This window comes from Meriones unguiculatus, chromosome 20 (genome assembly GCF_030254825.1).
Source record: "Meriones unguiculatus strain TT.TT164.6M chromosome 20, Bangor_MerUng_6.1, whole genome shotgun sequence".
Taxonomy (NCBI): Eukaryota; Metazoa; Chordata; class Mammalia; order Rodentia; family Muridae; genus Meriones; species Meriones unguiculatus.
Window position 1 is genome coordinate 43,588,360 of NC_083367.1, and position 18,620 is coordinate 43,606,979.

Consider the following 18,620-nt stretch of genomic DNA (forward strand, 5'->3'; position numbering starts at 1 on the left):
ATCAACCAGGATTCACCATCACACTACCCAGTTTAGTAGAAGAAGGGAGTCGTTGGCCTAGGATAACATTTGAAGCTTTTATTAGTACTAAAGCATTAATATATATTAATTATTGCATTGAAAACTGTCTGAGGGAAGAGAGCCTGGAGGAACTCTGTATCTATACAGCCCCTTTGAAATTTTAATGAAAAGAAGGAATAACTTAGCCACCTGAAAACAATTTCTGTAGCAGTTGGGTAAAAATTTTGCTGCTTTATCAATTCAACCGGGAAACCTGTTCCTGTTATGCTGCTTATGGGAGGCTTCTGAAAATGCCAACTAGCCTGGACATTCTGCGTCACAAAAGATTGCTCATAAAACAAATTATATTACACTCCCTCCCTCAAAGAAGTCCATCACCTCTGGATACAGATGGAGAGGATGAACATGAGACTAGAAGGAGCCACCATCTTCCAAGAGGTAAAAGCCTATGTCTCTGGAAGGTTTTCATAACGTGAATTGTCTGTGATACTATAAACTAATTAAGAAACTCATTTTCGTTTCCTTGGGTTGCTATTGGTTACATCTGGAATGGTGCTCGGGTCAGAGCACTGGTAGAGCTACACAAACCCAGCATAGCTCTTTGAGTGGTTTGGTAAACTACCTCACATCTATAGATTGTAGAAACGGTCACAGGGCATTGATTCTTCCTCCAGCGAAAAGCAAAAATGTTCCTCTGCCCCTTCAATCATGTCTAGTCTTTTCATTTTTTGACCAAAAATAATGATAGACAGAGATAGATAGATGATAGATAGATAGATAGATAGATAGATAGATAGATAGATAGATAGATAGATAGATAGTTTAGATAGATAGATAGGCCATAGAACAGAGTACGACTCTTCTGAGATGGGACATGAACTGTCATAAACACTTCTTACATTAATAGGCCCTGGCTCACCAATCAGTTTTTTGGAGAATAGCACCTAAATCTCTTTGGTTGTCCCAGCTGGTAATCAGACACCCGCGAGAGACAGAGCTTCCAAGCAGACTTTCATCTGATCACCAACCTTGAAAAGAGACTACACAAGACTAGATTCTGCAGCCCAGATGAACATGCTGACCTAAGGAATTATGAGCTACATAAATGGGTATTGTCTAATTAACTTTGATGGCAGTTAGTTAAATAGAAAAGGGCAATTAATAAGATAATGATGAAATAAACATGAAATATTGTTCCTAAATTACGCTAATGATATTTATGATGTGATAGAGAAGGCTATCAAAAAGGAACAGATGCTAGTGTGACAGCCTGCATTTGACCATCAATGTTTAAGTTTCCCAGCTATATATTTTCACTTGTCTATTAATCAGTGAGACAGCCATCATACCCAAACACACACACACACACACACACACACACACACACACATGCACATGTACATGCACAAGCACAGACACATAACACACAGAGACTGCTTAAATGATGGAAACAATAGAAATTTGCTTTCTCATAATTCTGGAGGCCAGCACGAAGAATAAGGTCAAGGGACTGACCAACTCAGCTCCAGATGAAAGTGTCTCCTTCCTCCGTGCACAAAGCTGCCTTCTAGCTGTTTGTCACATTGCAGAGAGAGACAGAGAGAAGCAGAGGTGGGAGGGAAAAGGACGGAGAGAGAGAGAGAGAGAGAGAGAGAGAGAGAGAGAGAGAGAGAGCCCAGTGGCTGATGCTTCTTTTAATAAAACACCAGCTCCATTGGAATCAGGCCGCACTCTCGCTCTTCAGAGTCATAGTCTCAGATACACAGTCACCTGAAGGGGAAGGGCTCAACAAATGAGTTTGAGGGAGACATAGATGGACCCATGATGATGCTAAAAAAAAAAAATACTGTGATTGTTGAATGCATATGGTAAAATATCCTTGGTTTTCACAAAACCAAGATGGGCATTCCCTCATCTCTACTGTCCTTTTTCAGTTGTGTTTGACAAATCAGCATTTTATGAAGAAAAAAATATATTACACTTGAAGAAGTAACTTGAACTTTTTCAGTGAATTCAGATATGGAGTATTTAAACAAAGGGAATATTTGATGTTTTACTCCTTAGAAAAATAATTGTTGAAGGTACACAAACATGTCTTATTTGCCATCTTTACTACATCCTGTTTTCTCCACATATTTTAGTAATAAAATGTCAAAGTGTGGCATTTTTGAATAATGAAATAGAAAGCATCGTATGAAGTAAAAGCAAAGATTTCTCAAAGGCTATGAGATATTTGCATGCAATAACTTTACCACCATGCACATAAAAATTTCACATGTCTCACTGGGCAATGCTAAGAAAATATTTGTAGTATTTTATTTTACATTTGATATGTATTATTTTTTTTTTTACCAAATTCTGAACTGTAGAGCATAGTGGCTATACTCCAAGCCATTAGAGAATGACATATTCAACTCATTAACTGTCATTAGATAACTCGTGTATGGATCTTCATTTCTTGCACTCAATAAATACATATTACTCTTTGCCCTCACATCTGAAAAGTATTTTCTTATTCTTACCTTCTATATATTTGCTAAATTTGCCTTTAGGCCTTTATGTATACATAAAGTTAAGTAAGGCTTCAGTTTGCTTTTAATGCAAATTCATATGGGAATTGTATTCAGAAAAAGGACTGTTGACCCTCCATTAACAGTGCATGCCACCTTTTTCATATACAGCCATATTTTATCAACAGGGATCTGTTCTGAGAAATGTTTCATTGGGTGATTTAAGACTGTACTTAGTTATATATACCTGTCTTTGTCAGTGTTCTATTGGTGTGCAAAGATACCATGATGAAAACAACTCATATAAAAGAAAGCACTTAATTGTGACTTGCTTACAGGTCAGACGTAATTATCGTTATGGTGGGGAGCATGTCAGCACACAAGTAGACATGGTTCTAGAGAGGTAGCTAGGAGTTCTACACCCAGATCCACAGGCAGCAAAAAGAGAGAGAGACTGGGCTTAGCTTGGGGCTTTTGAAGTTTTAAAGCCCACCTCCAGTGATACGATTCCATCAGTAAGGTCAACCCTGCTCCAGTAAGGCCACACCTCCTAACCCTTCTCAAGTAGTGCCACTCCTGATCACTAGCATTTAATTATATGAGCCTATCAGGGCCATTATTCAAACAACCACAGTACCCTATTGGGTTTACACATACATTTTGGAATTATCTTATCAAATTATAGAAAAAAGATCTTGCTGTGATTTTTGATTGTGATCACATTAACTATATAAATAATTTTTAAGTAAAATGATTAATAAAATTTGTCTTTATATTTGCTTACGTATTAGCTGATAGTTTTCAATACTTTTCAATTGTTCTTTTTCTGGTTTATTTGCACAATCCTTGATATGCTCTGTGGGGTCTGTTGCTAGATAATACATATATTTTATACTATTATAAATATAATTTTATGGTTTTACTTATATTTTAGCTGTTATTATTAAAGATATATTTTACTATGCATTTATTATAAAACAAATTTGTATTATTCTTTTACAACTTACTTGTAGTTGCTTCTTACTAGTTCTATCATATGACAGTAATATGATGAGAGTAATATGATTTGCAAATGATGCATTTTACTTCTTTGTTCTTCCCATTCTTAATATCCACATATTTTTCTTATCATACTGTAATGGCTAAAAAACCATAAATAAATTCTGAATATATGATGTGGCTTTTGTGTTCTTGGTCTTCTACCAAATGCAGAGGTCAGGTCTTAAGTATATTTTCACTATCTACCATATGTTCTGTTTCTAATTTGCTAAGAACATCAACTGCTAAAGAAACACGCACTCACTGAAGCTCACAGAGTGGATGAAGAAAAGCTTTATTAAGAGCCCTCTTGTAGGTAAGATTTCACTGCAAAGGAATCTTGAAATAGAGCAAAATTTGAGAGTGAGTTCAAATATCACATGGACAGGTAGGCAATTGCAGTGATTGAGCTATGTAGAAAACTGAAGACAGGAACACGAGAATTCTGAATAAATATGCCTAACATAATTCTTGTTGAAGACAAGACCCAGTGATTGACTATCACCTACCAGGAAGGAGAGAATGAGGACTGATCAGATATCAAGTGGGAGGTTCTTGTTATATTGACCTATCAAGTTCTCTTGTTAAAACTGTCCTATGAGGAAGTACACAGATGGGAATAGGAGAGGGCTCAAAATATTGACTAGAGTTTGTCCAAGTAAAGAATTTTTGTCACAATGATTATATGCTATCGAGTGTTTTTCTTATATAGCTAAAGCAATAATGTTTCACTGTTCATCATAATGTGGCAAGTTGCATTAATATATCTTTTAATATTAATATAAACTAATCTTCCTAGAATAAACCCTACTTTGTCATAGAGGATTATGATATCACTTATGCGTTCTAAATCTGTCTTGCTGTCATAACACATACAGCTTTTGAATCTATCTTTCACAAATAAAACTGTCCAAGATTTGGGAAACTTGAAGCTTTCCCAGAAAATAAATATATTTAAGGTCACAGCAAAGAATGTATAATTCCTATAAAGAAGCCATGCCTTTGTGCCAGAACAATATGGAAGATGGCCTTTAAACATCTCAGAAATTGGACATATTCCCACATGTTGTGCAGCTGAAGATTTTGCTTAAGAGAAGAGTCCTTGAATTCCCTGCTTTCACATAGGAGCCATCAGGATTAATTCCATGAATCTTTTCCAAGAGTTCAGGCAGCATGGCACTCATAGATTGCAGGGGTAAGAGGACCCTAGCATTGACCTTAGCATTACCTGTATAGTGCTAGGTTTGTAGGAATGGTGAATGCAGGAGCTCCGCTGTGGTAGGGGCTTCCACCAGCACTTCAGAGAAAAGTCTAAGAGGGCAGCATATGACAAGGCTGGAGTCCTGTGATGTGTAAAGTTGTGATAATAAGGTTCAGCTGAGGCAAGGGATGAAAGTAGCATGGACCAAATACCAGTGGAAGCCATAAGCCCAAAGTGAAACCAAGAGAATAGCAATGTGGGCTATAGCCACTGAAAATATGGTAGTGAGGCTGTCCAAATCCTTAAGGGGCTATATCCTACTCCTGGGTGCTCCAGGTATCAGACATGGGACTAAAGGATTTAATGTTTGCTCTGTTTTAGGTCTTGCTTTGGTCTAATTCATAGCTGCTGATTTCCTGTTCCAGTGTATCTTCATTCAACTTCTCAATAGAGGCTTGCTGTTAAGAGTTGTCTTGAGTCTCAGACTTTGAACTTGAACTTCTCATCAGTATTTCAGCAGTTAAGAACTTAGGTACTCCTTGAGATGAGCTAGATGCATGAGTCTTTGAGAGTCAGATGTAGAATGTTATTGTTTGGACACAACATGTTCACTAAAGGTCACATGTTAAAAGGTCATTCACCAGACAATGGAACTTTAGGAGGTAGTAAAAATTAAGAAACGAAACCTAGTCAAAGTTATATCACTTCAGGTGTATTCTTGGCAGTAATTCTTAGGATATGAGGCCCTTTCTCTCTTTTTGCTTCAGTTTTTATAAGGTGAGAACTGATTTCTGACTCCATCATGATACACTATCTTTTTTTGATATTCAATTTACATCCCAATCGTAACCTCCTCCCTCCTCTCCTCCTGGTCCCACCTCTTTCCCTCTTCTCCATGTCTCCCCTCTCCCTTCAGGAAAGGGAAGCCCCACCACCTGCCCATTCCAGCACATCAAGTCATATCAGGACTGAGCACATCTTCTACCACAGTGGCCTGCCAAGGCAGCTCCACCAGGGGGAAGTGATCAAAAAGCATTTAAGAGAGTCCTTGTCAGAGACAGCCCGCTCCCCTTACTAGGAACCCACATGAAGACCAAGGTGTCTGTTAGTGCACACATATATGTAGAGGGCATAGGTCCAGTCATACATGGTCCTTGGTTGGTGTTTCAGTCTTTGAAGTTAGGTGGCTATGTTGTTCTTCTTATGGAGCTTCTGTTCCTTCTGGGTCCTTCTATCCTTTCTCTCACTCTTCCACAAGGCTCCAACCAAAGTTTGGCTGTGAGTCTCAGCATCTGTTTCAATCCACTCCTAAGTGGGGCCTCTCAGCTATACTAGGCTCCCATTTACAAACAAAGCAGAGTGTCGTTAATAGTGTCAATGGTTGGCTCTCTCCTATGGTGTGGCCAGGCATTAGTTGAACATTCCCTCAACCTCTGCTCTGTCTTTATCCCTGCACATCTTGTAGGCAGGGTAAATTTTGGGTCAAAGTTTTTATGGGTACATCGGTATTCCCCTACCTCTCTTAGGAGTCATGTCTGGTTAGAGGATGGCCTCTTCAGACTCCAAGTCAGCTACTAGAAGGAGTCTCTGCTAAGGTCACACCCATATCCTCCCTGGAGCCTACCCTGTTGTAGGTCTCCAGCCTATCTCAGAGATGCCCCACACCATGGTTTCTCTTCTCTCTGCATGCCCTCCCCCATCAGATCCCCACCCTCATTTCCCTCAGTGCTCCTTCTCCTATCCTATTTCCTCTTTCAAGCACTTCCTCTGTCTGTTCTAAGTTGGAAAAGAGAAAGATTTCCCATGCTCATGAATCAGTAGGATTAACATAGCGAAAATGGTCATCTTACTAAAAGTTATCTATGGATTTCAATGCAGTTACCATCAAAATACCAACAAAATTCTTCACAGACCTTGAAAGAACAATTCTCAACTTCGTATGGAAAAAACAAAAAACCAGAATAGCTAAAACAATCCTATATAATAAAAGAATTTCTGGAGGTATTTCCATTCCTGCCAAGCAGTTATACAGAACAATACTAAAACTTCATGATTGGCACAGAAACACACTGATTGATCAATGTAATCAAGTTGAAAACCCAGAAATAAAACCACATACCTATTGACACCTGATTTTTGACAAAGAAGCCAAAACCATACAATGGAAAAAAGAAAGTCTCTTCAACAAATGGTGCTGGTCCAACTGGATGTCTACATGTAGAAAAATGCAAACAGACCCATGTTTATTACCCCACACAAAAATCAAATCCATGCAGATCAAAGACCTCAACATAAAATCAGATACACTAAAATCTATTAGAATAGAAAGTGGGCAAGAGCCTTTAACTCATTGGCACAGGAAACAACTTCCTGAACAGAACACCAACAGTTCAGCCTCTAAGATCAACTACTAATAAATGGGATCTCTTGAAACTGAAGAGCTTCAGTAAGACAATGGACAATGTCAACACAACAAAATGGTAGCCTACATATTGGGAAAAGATCTTCACCAACTTTATATCTGACAAAGGGATAATCTCCAAAATATATAAAGAACTCAAGAAATTATACACCAACAACCCATATAATCCAATTTTAAAATGGGCTACAGAGGTAAAGAGAGAATCTTAACAAAGGAATATCAAATGGCAGAGAAGTGCTTAAAGAAATGCCCAACATCATTAGCCATCATGGAAAAGCAAATCAAAATAACTCTGAGACTCCCTCTTAGCCCTGTCGGAAGAGCTAAGATCAAAAACTCAAGTGACAGCATATGCTGATGAGGATGTGGAGAAAAGGGAACACTCCTCCATTGCTGGTGGGAGTGAAAACTTAATACAACACTTTGGAAATCAATCTGGCACTTTCTCAGAAAATTGGGAATAGTTCTACCTCAAGACCTAGCTATACCATTCCTGGGCATATACCCAAAAGATGTTCTATCATACAACAAGGACATTTGCTCAACTATGTTCACAGCCACTTTATTTGTAATAGCCAGAATCTGGAAACAAACTAGATGTCCCTCAGTAGAATGGATAAAGAAACTGTGGTACATTTACACAATAGAATTCTACTCAGTCATTAAATAGAAGGAAATAATGAAATTTGCAGGCCAACAGATGGAACTAGAAAATATCATCCTGAATGAAGTAACTCAGCCATAAAGACACACATGGTATATACTCACTTATAAGTAGATATTAGCCATAAAATACAGAATAACCATACTACAGTTCATAGACCCAAAGAAGCTAAGTAACAAGGAGAGGCCTAGGGAGAGTTCATGGATCTGAAAAGAGGAAATAATAAACTCTACTTATGCAGACCCAAAGCCAACAGGAAAATGCTACAGTTAACTGAAACTGCAAGCTTAAGTTTCCTCCTTTTAACCTGATTGTGTCAGTTATTTTGTCACAATGAGAGAAATACGACTAACACAAGTGGATAATATTCCTTTCCTTTTGCAGAAAGAACAAATATTTGAAGTTGCAATAATGGCCTTCAGGTAGAGTCTGTTCAAACCCAGAGTGAAGAAAAAAAATGGTCCTCATAGGCTCATATATTTGAGATTTGGTCATCAGGAGTGGAACTATTTGGAAGGACTACAAGGATTAGGAAATTTGGCCTTGTTGGAGTAGGTGTGACCTTGTTGGAGGTTTTAAAATCCTATGCTAGTCCCAGTATTTTTTTTCTCCCTTCTGTCTGAGTGTCAAGACGTGGCTTTCAACTACTCCTCAACACCTTATCTGCCATGCCTGCTGCCATGCTTCCCTCCATGATGATAAACTAAGCCTCTAAGCAAGTGCCCCACTGAATGCTTTATTTTGAGTTGCTTTAGTCATGGTGTCTCTTCACAGCAATAGAAGAGTGAGTAAGACAGCCTGTGCTCCTGTTCTTTGAGGACTGTGGCTGATAATCATGCACTTCTCTCTTAATCAGTGCTAGCACAGTGAGGGAGGCTTCATTATGTGCTATTATTAATCACCTTTCTGTGCCAGATGGCTCTCATCCACTTCTACAAACCTGCCTTACAATATTTATGGTTGAAATTAAATTGGTGTCTTAGAGACAAACCACTCACACAAGATGAAATCATCCCTGTTTATATGATCAATGATGCTTTAAATATTAGATGCATTTTTTATTCGTTGTTCTAATAACCTGTAACTCTTCTTTCCTATCAGGGATATAAGGTACAGACAATAATATATTTATTAATACTATAATTGGTCATCATGTATTCTGCAATTTTTACTTAAGATTAAATTATGCAAGCTCTTTTTAAGATACTTAACTCTAAAAGGGAGATTTAACTTATTTTAATCTTCGATAGACCATAAAGTTTATATGAATATATGGATATGTTTAGAAGGGACATGGCCAGAATCATAGTCAAGAAATATTTCTCAAAACTTCATAAGCTAGTGGTGTCTTAACACCCACTTTAAAAACAGTTACCAGTATTAAGACTAATAAAATACTTCCAAAGGAGAAAAGGAATCAATAGTTCTATCCAGCTGTAACATCAACAAACCACAACAGTGACTAGCAAGGCAAGAAACAAAGGAAATCAACAGCCACCTAATTGGACTTAAGTCTTCTTCAATGGAACAGAATGCACACCAGGCACTGTGAAATTAGACAACTACTCGTGTCTGATGATTTCAGGGAGCATAGAGGAAAACCTATTACCACCAATTTCCTAAAGCAGTATAATTCCTAACTGGATTCTAAAGACTTATCCTTGCCTCCATAGATGACCATAGTCCTCTCCCTTCATCAAAGGAGTTGTTTTTGTTTGCTTTTTGCTTTTGTTTTTGCAACAGAAAATAAATATCACAGAGAACCATAACTGGTCAAAACGCATAGGTCATCTGACAGTAAGGCGCCTAACCCCACTTAGTATATTTACAACACAACCTCTACACAAGAAACATGACAAAAGAAGGTTGCAAAAGCTTGTAAGAGCCAGAAGACCAGAAAATATGCTAAGAGATAGTCTATTCTAAAAACTAAAATAAAATTAGAAAAGGAAGGAAGGAAGAAAGGAAGAAAGAGACATCAAATGGGTAAAGAAGAGGAGGTGGGATTGGGAGGGAGAAATGGGAGGTGAGTAGGATGAAGATAAATAGAACAAATTTCTCAAAGTATAAAAATATTATACTACTGAAAATTAAGAAAATCACTCCAGCCAGGGAAGCAAGTAGGATAACCACAGATCTTCCCCACTTTCTCTTCTCCGAATCCAACGCCCCAGCGCATCCCCAGGTCTATAGCAGGCCACTTGTTCTAGCCTCCTCTTCTTCCATTCCCCATCTCCAACAGCTCACACAGATCTCTTCAAACTTTCTTTTCTCCCACTATCGCTTTTTCCAGCCCCCAGTTCCAGTAGGACTTTCCAGGTAACCCACAGGCAACTCCAGCCAGTGAAACAGGTAGCTTAGTTACAAATGTTCACCTATTCTTTCTCTCCTCTAAATCCAATCCACAAATCTCAACCTCAACTCCACCTGCTCTGGCTTTCCCCTCCTCCTGCCCCCCATCTCCACTGGATCATCCAGATCTTGTCCTCCAACCTTTCTCCCCACTCATCCTGTTATCTCAGCCCCCAATTCCAGCAGGCATTTGGTGGTAATCCATAAGGCAAGAGTGCCAGAGAAACACATGGGCCAATAGAAGAGGTAGGAGCACTTTACAGCTCCACTCTTCCTCCTCTCTTCCAAATCCCATCCCCAATCCATCTTCAGCTCTGTGGCCGACTACTTGCTGTGGCCTCTCCTCAGTGTCTGACCACACTGCCAGAGGACTAAGCAAATCCTGGTGGAGTACCTTGCTTTTCTCCCTCCTGTGGACCCCCTCAGGGTTCCCCTAGCCCAGTCCCCATTCTTAAGTGTGAGCTCCCAATACGTAGAAACACATTTTACCTTAAAGCACTAGTGGGCACAGCTGACAGGATCCCAGAAGAATTCCCTACCAGAGCCAGCACATGTTCCTAAAAATGAGAGGGGTAACAGAACCCAAACAATGAAACACCCACCCAACAAAGACCAGATGTCAGCACCAAGAATTATAATCTTCCCCAACCCAGGTTCCTAGACAGCACCATTAAAACAATCAATAGCATCAACAATCGAGGACAATATGTCTCCACTAGATCCCTGCAACCTACCACAACTGGCCCTGAATATTGCAACATAGCTGAAGCACAAGGCAAAGAACTTAAAATAGCTTCATGAATATAATAGAAGTCCTTAAATATAAAATGAATAAATCCCTTAGAGAACTGTATGAAAACACAAACAGTGGGAAGAAATGAATAAAACAGTTCAAGACATGAAAGTGGAAATAGAATCAATAAAGAACCCCCAAAATGAGGGAAATCTAGAAATGAAACATTTAGGAACTCAAGAAGGAACCTTAGAGGCAAACTTCACCAACAGAATACAATATATGAAAAAGAGAATCTCAGACACTGAAGACAAGGTAAGAGAAATGGAAACCTCAGTCAAAAAATCTTAAATCTACTAATATCCTGGCATAAAGCATCCAAGAATTCTGGAATGCTATGAAAAGATCAATGAGAATAATGAAAATATAGGAAAGAAAAGAAACCCAGACCAAAGGAACAGAAAATATTTTCAACAAAATGAAAGAAGAAAATTTTCTTAAACTAAAGAATGAGGTGCCTACCAAAGTACAAGAAGCACACAGAACACTGAAACAATAAATACGTAACAAAGATAACATGACAAAGATAGAATATTAAAAGATGCAAGGGAAAAGAATCACCTAATATATAAAGGTAGACCTATTAGAATAACACCTGATTTCTCACTGGGGGCTCTAAAAGCCAGAAGGGCCTAGACAGATGTGCTGTAGACTGTAAGAGACCATGAATGCCAGCCCATAATACTATACTCAGCAAAACTTCCAATCACAATAAATGGAGGAAAATAGGACATTCCATAATAAAACAAAATTTAAACAATATATACCCACAAATCCATTCCTACTGAAGATACCTGAAAGAAAACTTGCAGGTAAACACACCCAAGAAAATATAAGAAATAAATAATTACAGACAGACAAATCGAAAGAGGGAAGCACACCCACACACCACAGCAAAATAACAGGAATCAACAAACCCTGCTAATCTGAAAACACAAAGAACTCAGAAAACTAATAATGCAATTAAAAATGGGGTATGGATTTGAACCAAGAATTCTTAACAGAGGAAACTCACACGGCTGAAAAATACTTAAATAAGTGTTCAACATCCTTAATCACCTAAGAACCTTAACATCTAACCACCTTAATCAGAGTGGTTAAGATCAACAACTGACAGCTCTCGCTGGTGAAGATGTGGAGTAACAGGAACAGTAATCTGTTGGTGATGGAACTGAAATCTTGTACAGCTACTGTGGAAACCAGTGTGATGGTTCTTAGGGAAGATGGGAATCAATGTACCTCAAGATCCAGCTGTACCACTCTTAGGCATATACCAAAAGGATGCTTTATTTTATCACAGAGATATGTGCTCAAACTTGTTCATTACTGCTCTATTTATAACAGCCAGAAATTGGAAACAACCTAGATGCCCCTCAATAGATAAATAAAGAGACTGTAATATACCTATGCAGTGAAATATTACTCAATCATTAAAAGAACACGAAATCATGAAAGTCACAGATAAACGGATACAACTAGAAAAAGCCATCCTGAATGAGGTAACCCAGACTCAGAAAGACAAATATGGTTTGTATCTGCTTATATGTGGATATTAGCTGTTAGGTTAATGATATCCAAGCTACAATCCATAGAACCACAAGGTACAGTATAGAGTAAGTGACTGGGAGGGTCAGATAGATCTCTCTAGAAAAGAGAAATAAAAGAGGTAGACATGCATGGATTGGGGTGAGGAGCTCTGGAATGAAAGAATCGAGTGGGAAAGAAGAGAAAAAAGGGAGGGAACATGGGGTGCGACAGCTGAAATTAAGGCCATGTCTGGGGTAGTATGAAAACCTAATATAATAGAAGCACATACATTTATGAAACGGATCCTTAAAAAAAAAAAGTCACCAAATAACAAGGGAGAGAGGGCCCCAACTGAACATCTCTTGTCGTCAAATGAAGTTCCCAGTAACAGGATTGGGTTACATCTAATTGAGTTGTTGCCTTCAGTTGACCCCCCCCCCCCAAACAACAACCCACTCTTCTGAAAATCCAGTAGGTGGCTCTCCACAAACTGATAGCAAAGTCTCATCGGACATGGAGAGGTTGAGCTGGTTTCTACATAGAATCGTCACCCTAATTTGCCTCTAAGGTGGTAGCATCTTTGGTACAGGAAGGCACTCTGCCTACCACCAAAGGAAAAAAATAGAACCACACAAACGCAAGTTGCTAAAACTGTTCCATAAGTAGGTGACTATAGTGTTACACCATTTCGGAACTGGATCGATTTAATAAAGGCAAAATGAAGCAGTCAGAATTTTTTCTTTTTTAATTTAAATTTCTTTTTTATGATTTATTCACTTTACATCCCAATTGTAGGCCCCTCCCTCATCTCCTCCCAGTCCCACTCTCCCTCTTTCTTCTTGCCATTCCCCTCCCCTATTTCTCAGAAAGGGAGAACTCTCCAACCCTACAATCTGACCCCAGCCTATCAAGTCTCATTAGGGTTGCTTGCATCAAGAAGTCAGAATTACCTCTGATTACATTGATAAATTCAATGTAACACAAAGCAAAGATGTATTAGGAAAGAAATTATTAAATTATTTGGTAATTAATTAGATGCATTGTAAAAGAAATGAAGTATTCAGAAAAAAACCTAACACATATCCACTTCACAAAATAAAATCCAAATAAAGAAACATAAATAGTAATGCTGGAGAAGTACTCAAATAAAGTTTGTGGGTTTGTACTGAAAATTCTAGTGTGACCAAGTACATATAGCATGTCCAAAATCTTAATATAAAGATGGTATGAAAGCCAAGAATTTTGAAAAAAAGAAATAGCTTTTGCAACCATGGTAGCCAAGATTTATTAAGAATTGGATAACATTGTTCTAAATATTTTGCATATAACATTTAACAAAAAAAATTCCCATGAGGTAAATGCTATCATGATGAAAAGTTTACATCTGAGACATATTATAGTCACGAAGAAAGATTGGAATATCAGAATTCTGGCTCCATGTGCTGTGCTCCAAAAGTAATGTTTACAAAAGAGTAAATAAGGGCAAGCAAGATGGCTCATAAGTTTAAAATGTTTTGTGCTAAATTGGAAGAACTGAGTTTAATCCCCAGAACTCATTGTAGAAAGAGAGATACGACTTTCTTTGTTTACCTGTGACTTCCACACATGAGTTGTGGAATACATTTGCCCCATTTAAAGCACACATTGTATACACAAACACACATATACTATAATAATAAGTAAAATGGAGGCTTCAAAAACAAATAAAAAGAAAATTATTATTATGAAGCAGAAGATGTAAAAATGGAAAGGTATTTATAAAAGCAAAAGCAGACAAAATATTAAGATGACAAATGACTAAGGATTCTTACAAATGAAAGAAAATCAGTAGGAAAAAAATGGACAAAAACTAGAAAATGAAGAATTTACACAGAAATACAAATGTATGATAAACATTAAAACTATATTAAATAACACTAATAACCAAAGGAATGGAAGCACAAAAAATGAATGTGTCAGTTATTTGAGAACCAATTATTTGAGAACCAATCTAACAATAAATTATCCCAAAGTTTGTAAAAAAAAATGGGAAAATAGTGATCAAATGAACTGAAGGAGAATTATAAATTAGAGAAAAGATAAACAAATTGTTCTGAAGGTCAACATGATCATACTCTGAACTTTGTGCTACACTGTGTAAAAATTCAACTCAGAAGGTATACCTAGGCTCATACATGCTATACTGTGTTCAAAGGATTGCTTACCAACTGAAAGAAAAACACTAAATCTATCTTAAAACTCCATTATAAGGTTTGCGTAATGAATTTAGAAGAAATATGTCATACAATGGAATTCTTGGTTCTCATCAAAATGGATGACAGAAATCTGTTTATATTGACTTTGATCATTTCACCCACTAGTGCTTAACAGACATGGCAGGCAGTAAAACACTCAGCTATGTGGTCTCTTGGTCACACATGGAGAAAATTTGAAAGAATATTCACAGTTTTCCAGTAGTTATAGCTGATGCTAAGAGACTGTGGAGTTAATTTTTCACCCCATTTCTCTTGTTACTAAACTTTTTAATGACTCTAAAGCAGAGAGCTTACATTTTTTGGCAGCATGAAGACACTGAAGAATCTCCTCCCAGGCCAAAGAGCAAGTACATAACAGGACAAAGTTGTTAAAATATATATATATATATTTTAGGACTGTGTAAAGTGGACGAGCTGGAAAAAGAATAAAGAACATTTAATGATGAACCAATGTCATGCTCCACATAAAAACAGTGATGTATCTGTGGCCTTCTTTAGCCAGATATGCAGACGGAGGAATAGAGGAAGGAGGGGGGGAGGCAGAGAGGGAGAAAGGAGGAAGATAAGGAAGGAGAACCAAACATACACACACACACACACACACACACACACGCACGTGCGATCAGTTGACCAAGCAAGTTTACACAGGACAGGACAGAAGCTTTGCTCAGAGTAACCTTAATCAACAGCAGAGCACAATACCTCATGAATGGTAGTGTTATCAGGGAATATATCCCAGGTACCTGAAAATCTCTTGGTTGGGCTGAGACTCCAGTTCCTGCTGGGTGAAACCAGGGGCTAGGAGGATCACAAAACAATGCACCACATAAAGTATAACCCTGTGGCCTATGTTTGTGACATTCTAAAGGGTACAGGCGTGATGATCATAATATTAAGTAGAGAGTAGAGTTATTACATCTTACTGCACCTTAGTACATTTTAACCTCGCCTACATTATGAAAGCTAAAATGTATAAAAACCACAGTTCCACTCAGTGGTTGAATGCATGCTTAGCACATGCAGAGACCTAAAGCAAGTTTACACAGTACAGGACCGGGCTACCAGAATCTTTGCTAAGAACAGCCCCAACCTACAGACAATACATAGCACATCCTTGAAATAACTACTAAAAGTGAACAAACATATGAAGTCTTCACATGAACGAGGAGAGAAGCTACTACCAAGCTCACAAAATAAAACGTGTTGTAAGGGAAGACCATGAGCTCCACACCAACAAACTGCAAAAATTAGACAAACTTCAAAGAAGAAGTAAAGCAAAAAGACAGAGAACTAAAAACATAAACAGTAAGTACAGAAGATGAATACGTACTGAGCTCTCTCAAATAAAAGCCCAGGACTAAATGCCTTCTTGGGTGTATTCTACCAAACATTAAAAAAAAAAAAAAAAAAACATGCTAATTCTTCACAAGCTTTTTTAAAAAAGGGAAAAGAAAGAAATACATTCTAGTTCATTCTACAAAACCAGTCTTATCTTTGTGCTGGATTCAGCAACAGATATCAGAAAGAATGAAAAAAACATAGAGCAATAAATATCTCATATGGCTATAATGCAAACATCCTTGAGAAAGCATTACCAATCTGAATTCAAACTAATAATAATAATAACAAGTAATATAAAGTAAATAAATTCATAATAATAACAATAATGTACCAGTACCAAATGGGACTTATTTTCAAGAACACAAACATTAGCCTTTCAAATTCATTAATGTAACACATGAGTGCAATCGACTGAAAAATGAAAATTACATTAAGGATAAATTCATGAGAGCCTGTTGATAAATCTCAATTCTTCCTAAAAAGAAATTCAGCAATTTCAGAACATGCAGGAATTTTCTCAAAGTGATTAAAGGCATATATGTAAAAACGACAGCCAGGACCACACTTAATAGTGGCAGATTAAATTCTTTCCTCCTAAAATCAGAGATCAGAGAAGGTGCCTATTGTCACCAAAATAGTGTGATCTGTGCAAAGGAAAATAAAGTAGCAATTTCCCGCTCTCAGACAAAGAAGTACAGCAAGAAATGGGAAGAGTCTGATGATGATTTCAGGGGATCTCTTTGCCCAACTCTGTGACTACTGGATGTCTCATTTTAAATGAGCAAATTGTACTACGTATGATTTTTTAGTTAAGTTGATACTTAAAAAAAAGGAGGGGGGACCTTCACGAAAAGATCTTCTTGAATCTCATAAAGGGCACCTAAGGAAAGCAAGAAACACACTTAAGAATGCAAAGCTGCATTTTTATCCCTGCACATTTTGTAGGCAGGATAAATTTGAAGGCAAATGTTTTGTGAGTGGGTTGGTGTCCTCCTCTCTCCACTGCAACTCCTACCTGGCTATAGCAGGTGACTACTTCAGTCTCCATATTTCCCGCTGCTAGGAGTCTCAGCTACAACAGTCACCCCTTTATCCTCCCAGAAGCCTACACCATCTCTGCTCTCCAGATTGTCCCAGAGATGCCCCCGCATTAGTGTTCCTTCTCTCTCCCAGCCCTTTCACCTCCCATCCCACCTCTCCCCCTACCTGATCCCCACCCTCATTCCCTTTCCAACCCTTCTCTTTTTTTTTTTTTTTTTTTTTTTTTTTTATTTCTCTGGCCCTGGGCTTTTTTTGGAAAGGAGACTTTTGATGACTGCTTCTATTTCCTTGGGGTATATATGACTATCTATTTATCTGATCTTGATTTAATTTTGGCAAATGGACTCTATCAATAAAATTGTCCGTTTCCTTTAGATTTTCAAATTTTGTGCACATAGGCTTTTTTTTCAATATTAATTGATGTTTTTAGTTTCATTACATCTTTTCTTTTATTTTATTTTTTTCTTATTAGTTACATTGTATCCCAGCCATGTCCCGATCCCTCATTCCCTCCCCGTCCCTCCCTCCCTCCCTCATCTCCACCGTGCCCCTTTCCAAGTCCACTGATGGGGGGGACCTCTTCCCCATTCATCTGATCTTGTTTTATCAGGTATCTTCAGGACTGGCTGTAAAGCCCTCCTCTGTGGCCTAACAGGACTGCTCCTCCCTTCCGGGGTGGGGAGGCCAAAGAGCCAGTCATTGAGTTTCTGTTAGAAATAGTCCTTGTTCCCCTCACTTTGGGAAACCAATTGCTTACTGAGCTACCACAGGCTACATCTGAGTGGGGGTTCTAGGTTATATCCATACATGGTCTTTGGTTGAATGTCAGTCTCAGAAAAGACCCTGTGCCCAGATATATTTGGTCCTTGTGGAGCTCCTATCCTTTCCCCATCAGACTGACTCCCCTTCTTTCTTATGATTCCCTGTACTCTGTCAAAGGTTTGGTCATGAGTCTTTGCTTTGAAAACACTGCTAGTTAGAGTCTTTCAGATGCGCTCAGTAGACTCCTGTCATACGTTCAATGCACATCCCATCTGTCTTTCTAAACGAGGATTGATCATCTTACCCCATGTCCGCTCAATTGATTATCTTTTTTAGGTGTATAGATTTCATTATGTTTATCATATCTTATAGGTCTATATAAGTGAGTATATACCATGTTTGTCTTTCTCCTTCTGGGATATTTCACTCAGAATGATCTTTTCTAGATCCCACCATTTGCCTGCAAATTTCTTCTCTCTCTTCATCCACTTCCTATGCCTAGTTTATTTTCGCTCTGAGGAAGGTTCAAGCATCCTCCCTTGGGCCCTCCTTATAACTTAGCTTTTTTGGGTCTGTGAACTGTAGAATGGTTAACCTGGGCCAGACAATGACTAGCCCAACTTGAGACCCACCCCATGGGAGAGAGCCAGCCCCTGACACTATTAATGATACTTTGCTGTGCTTGCAGACAGG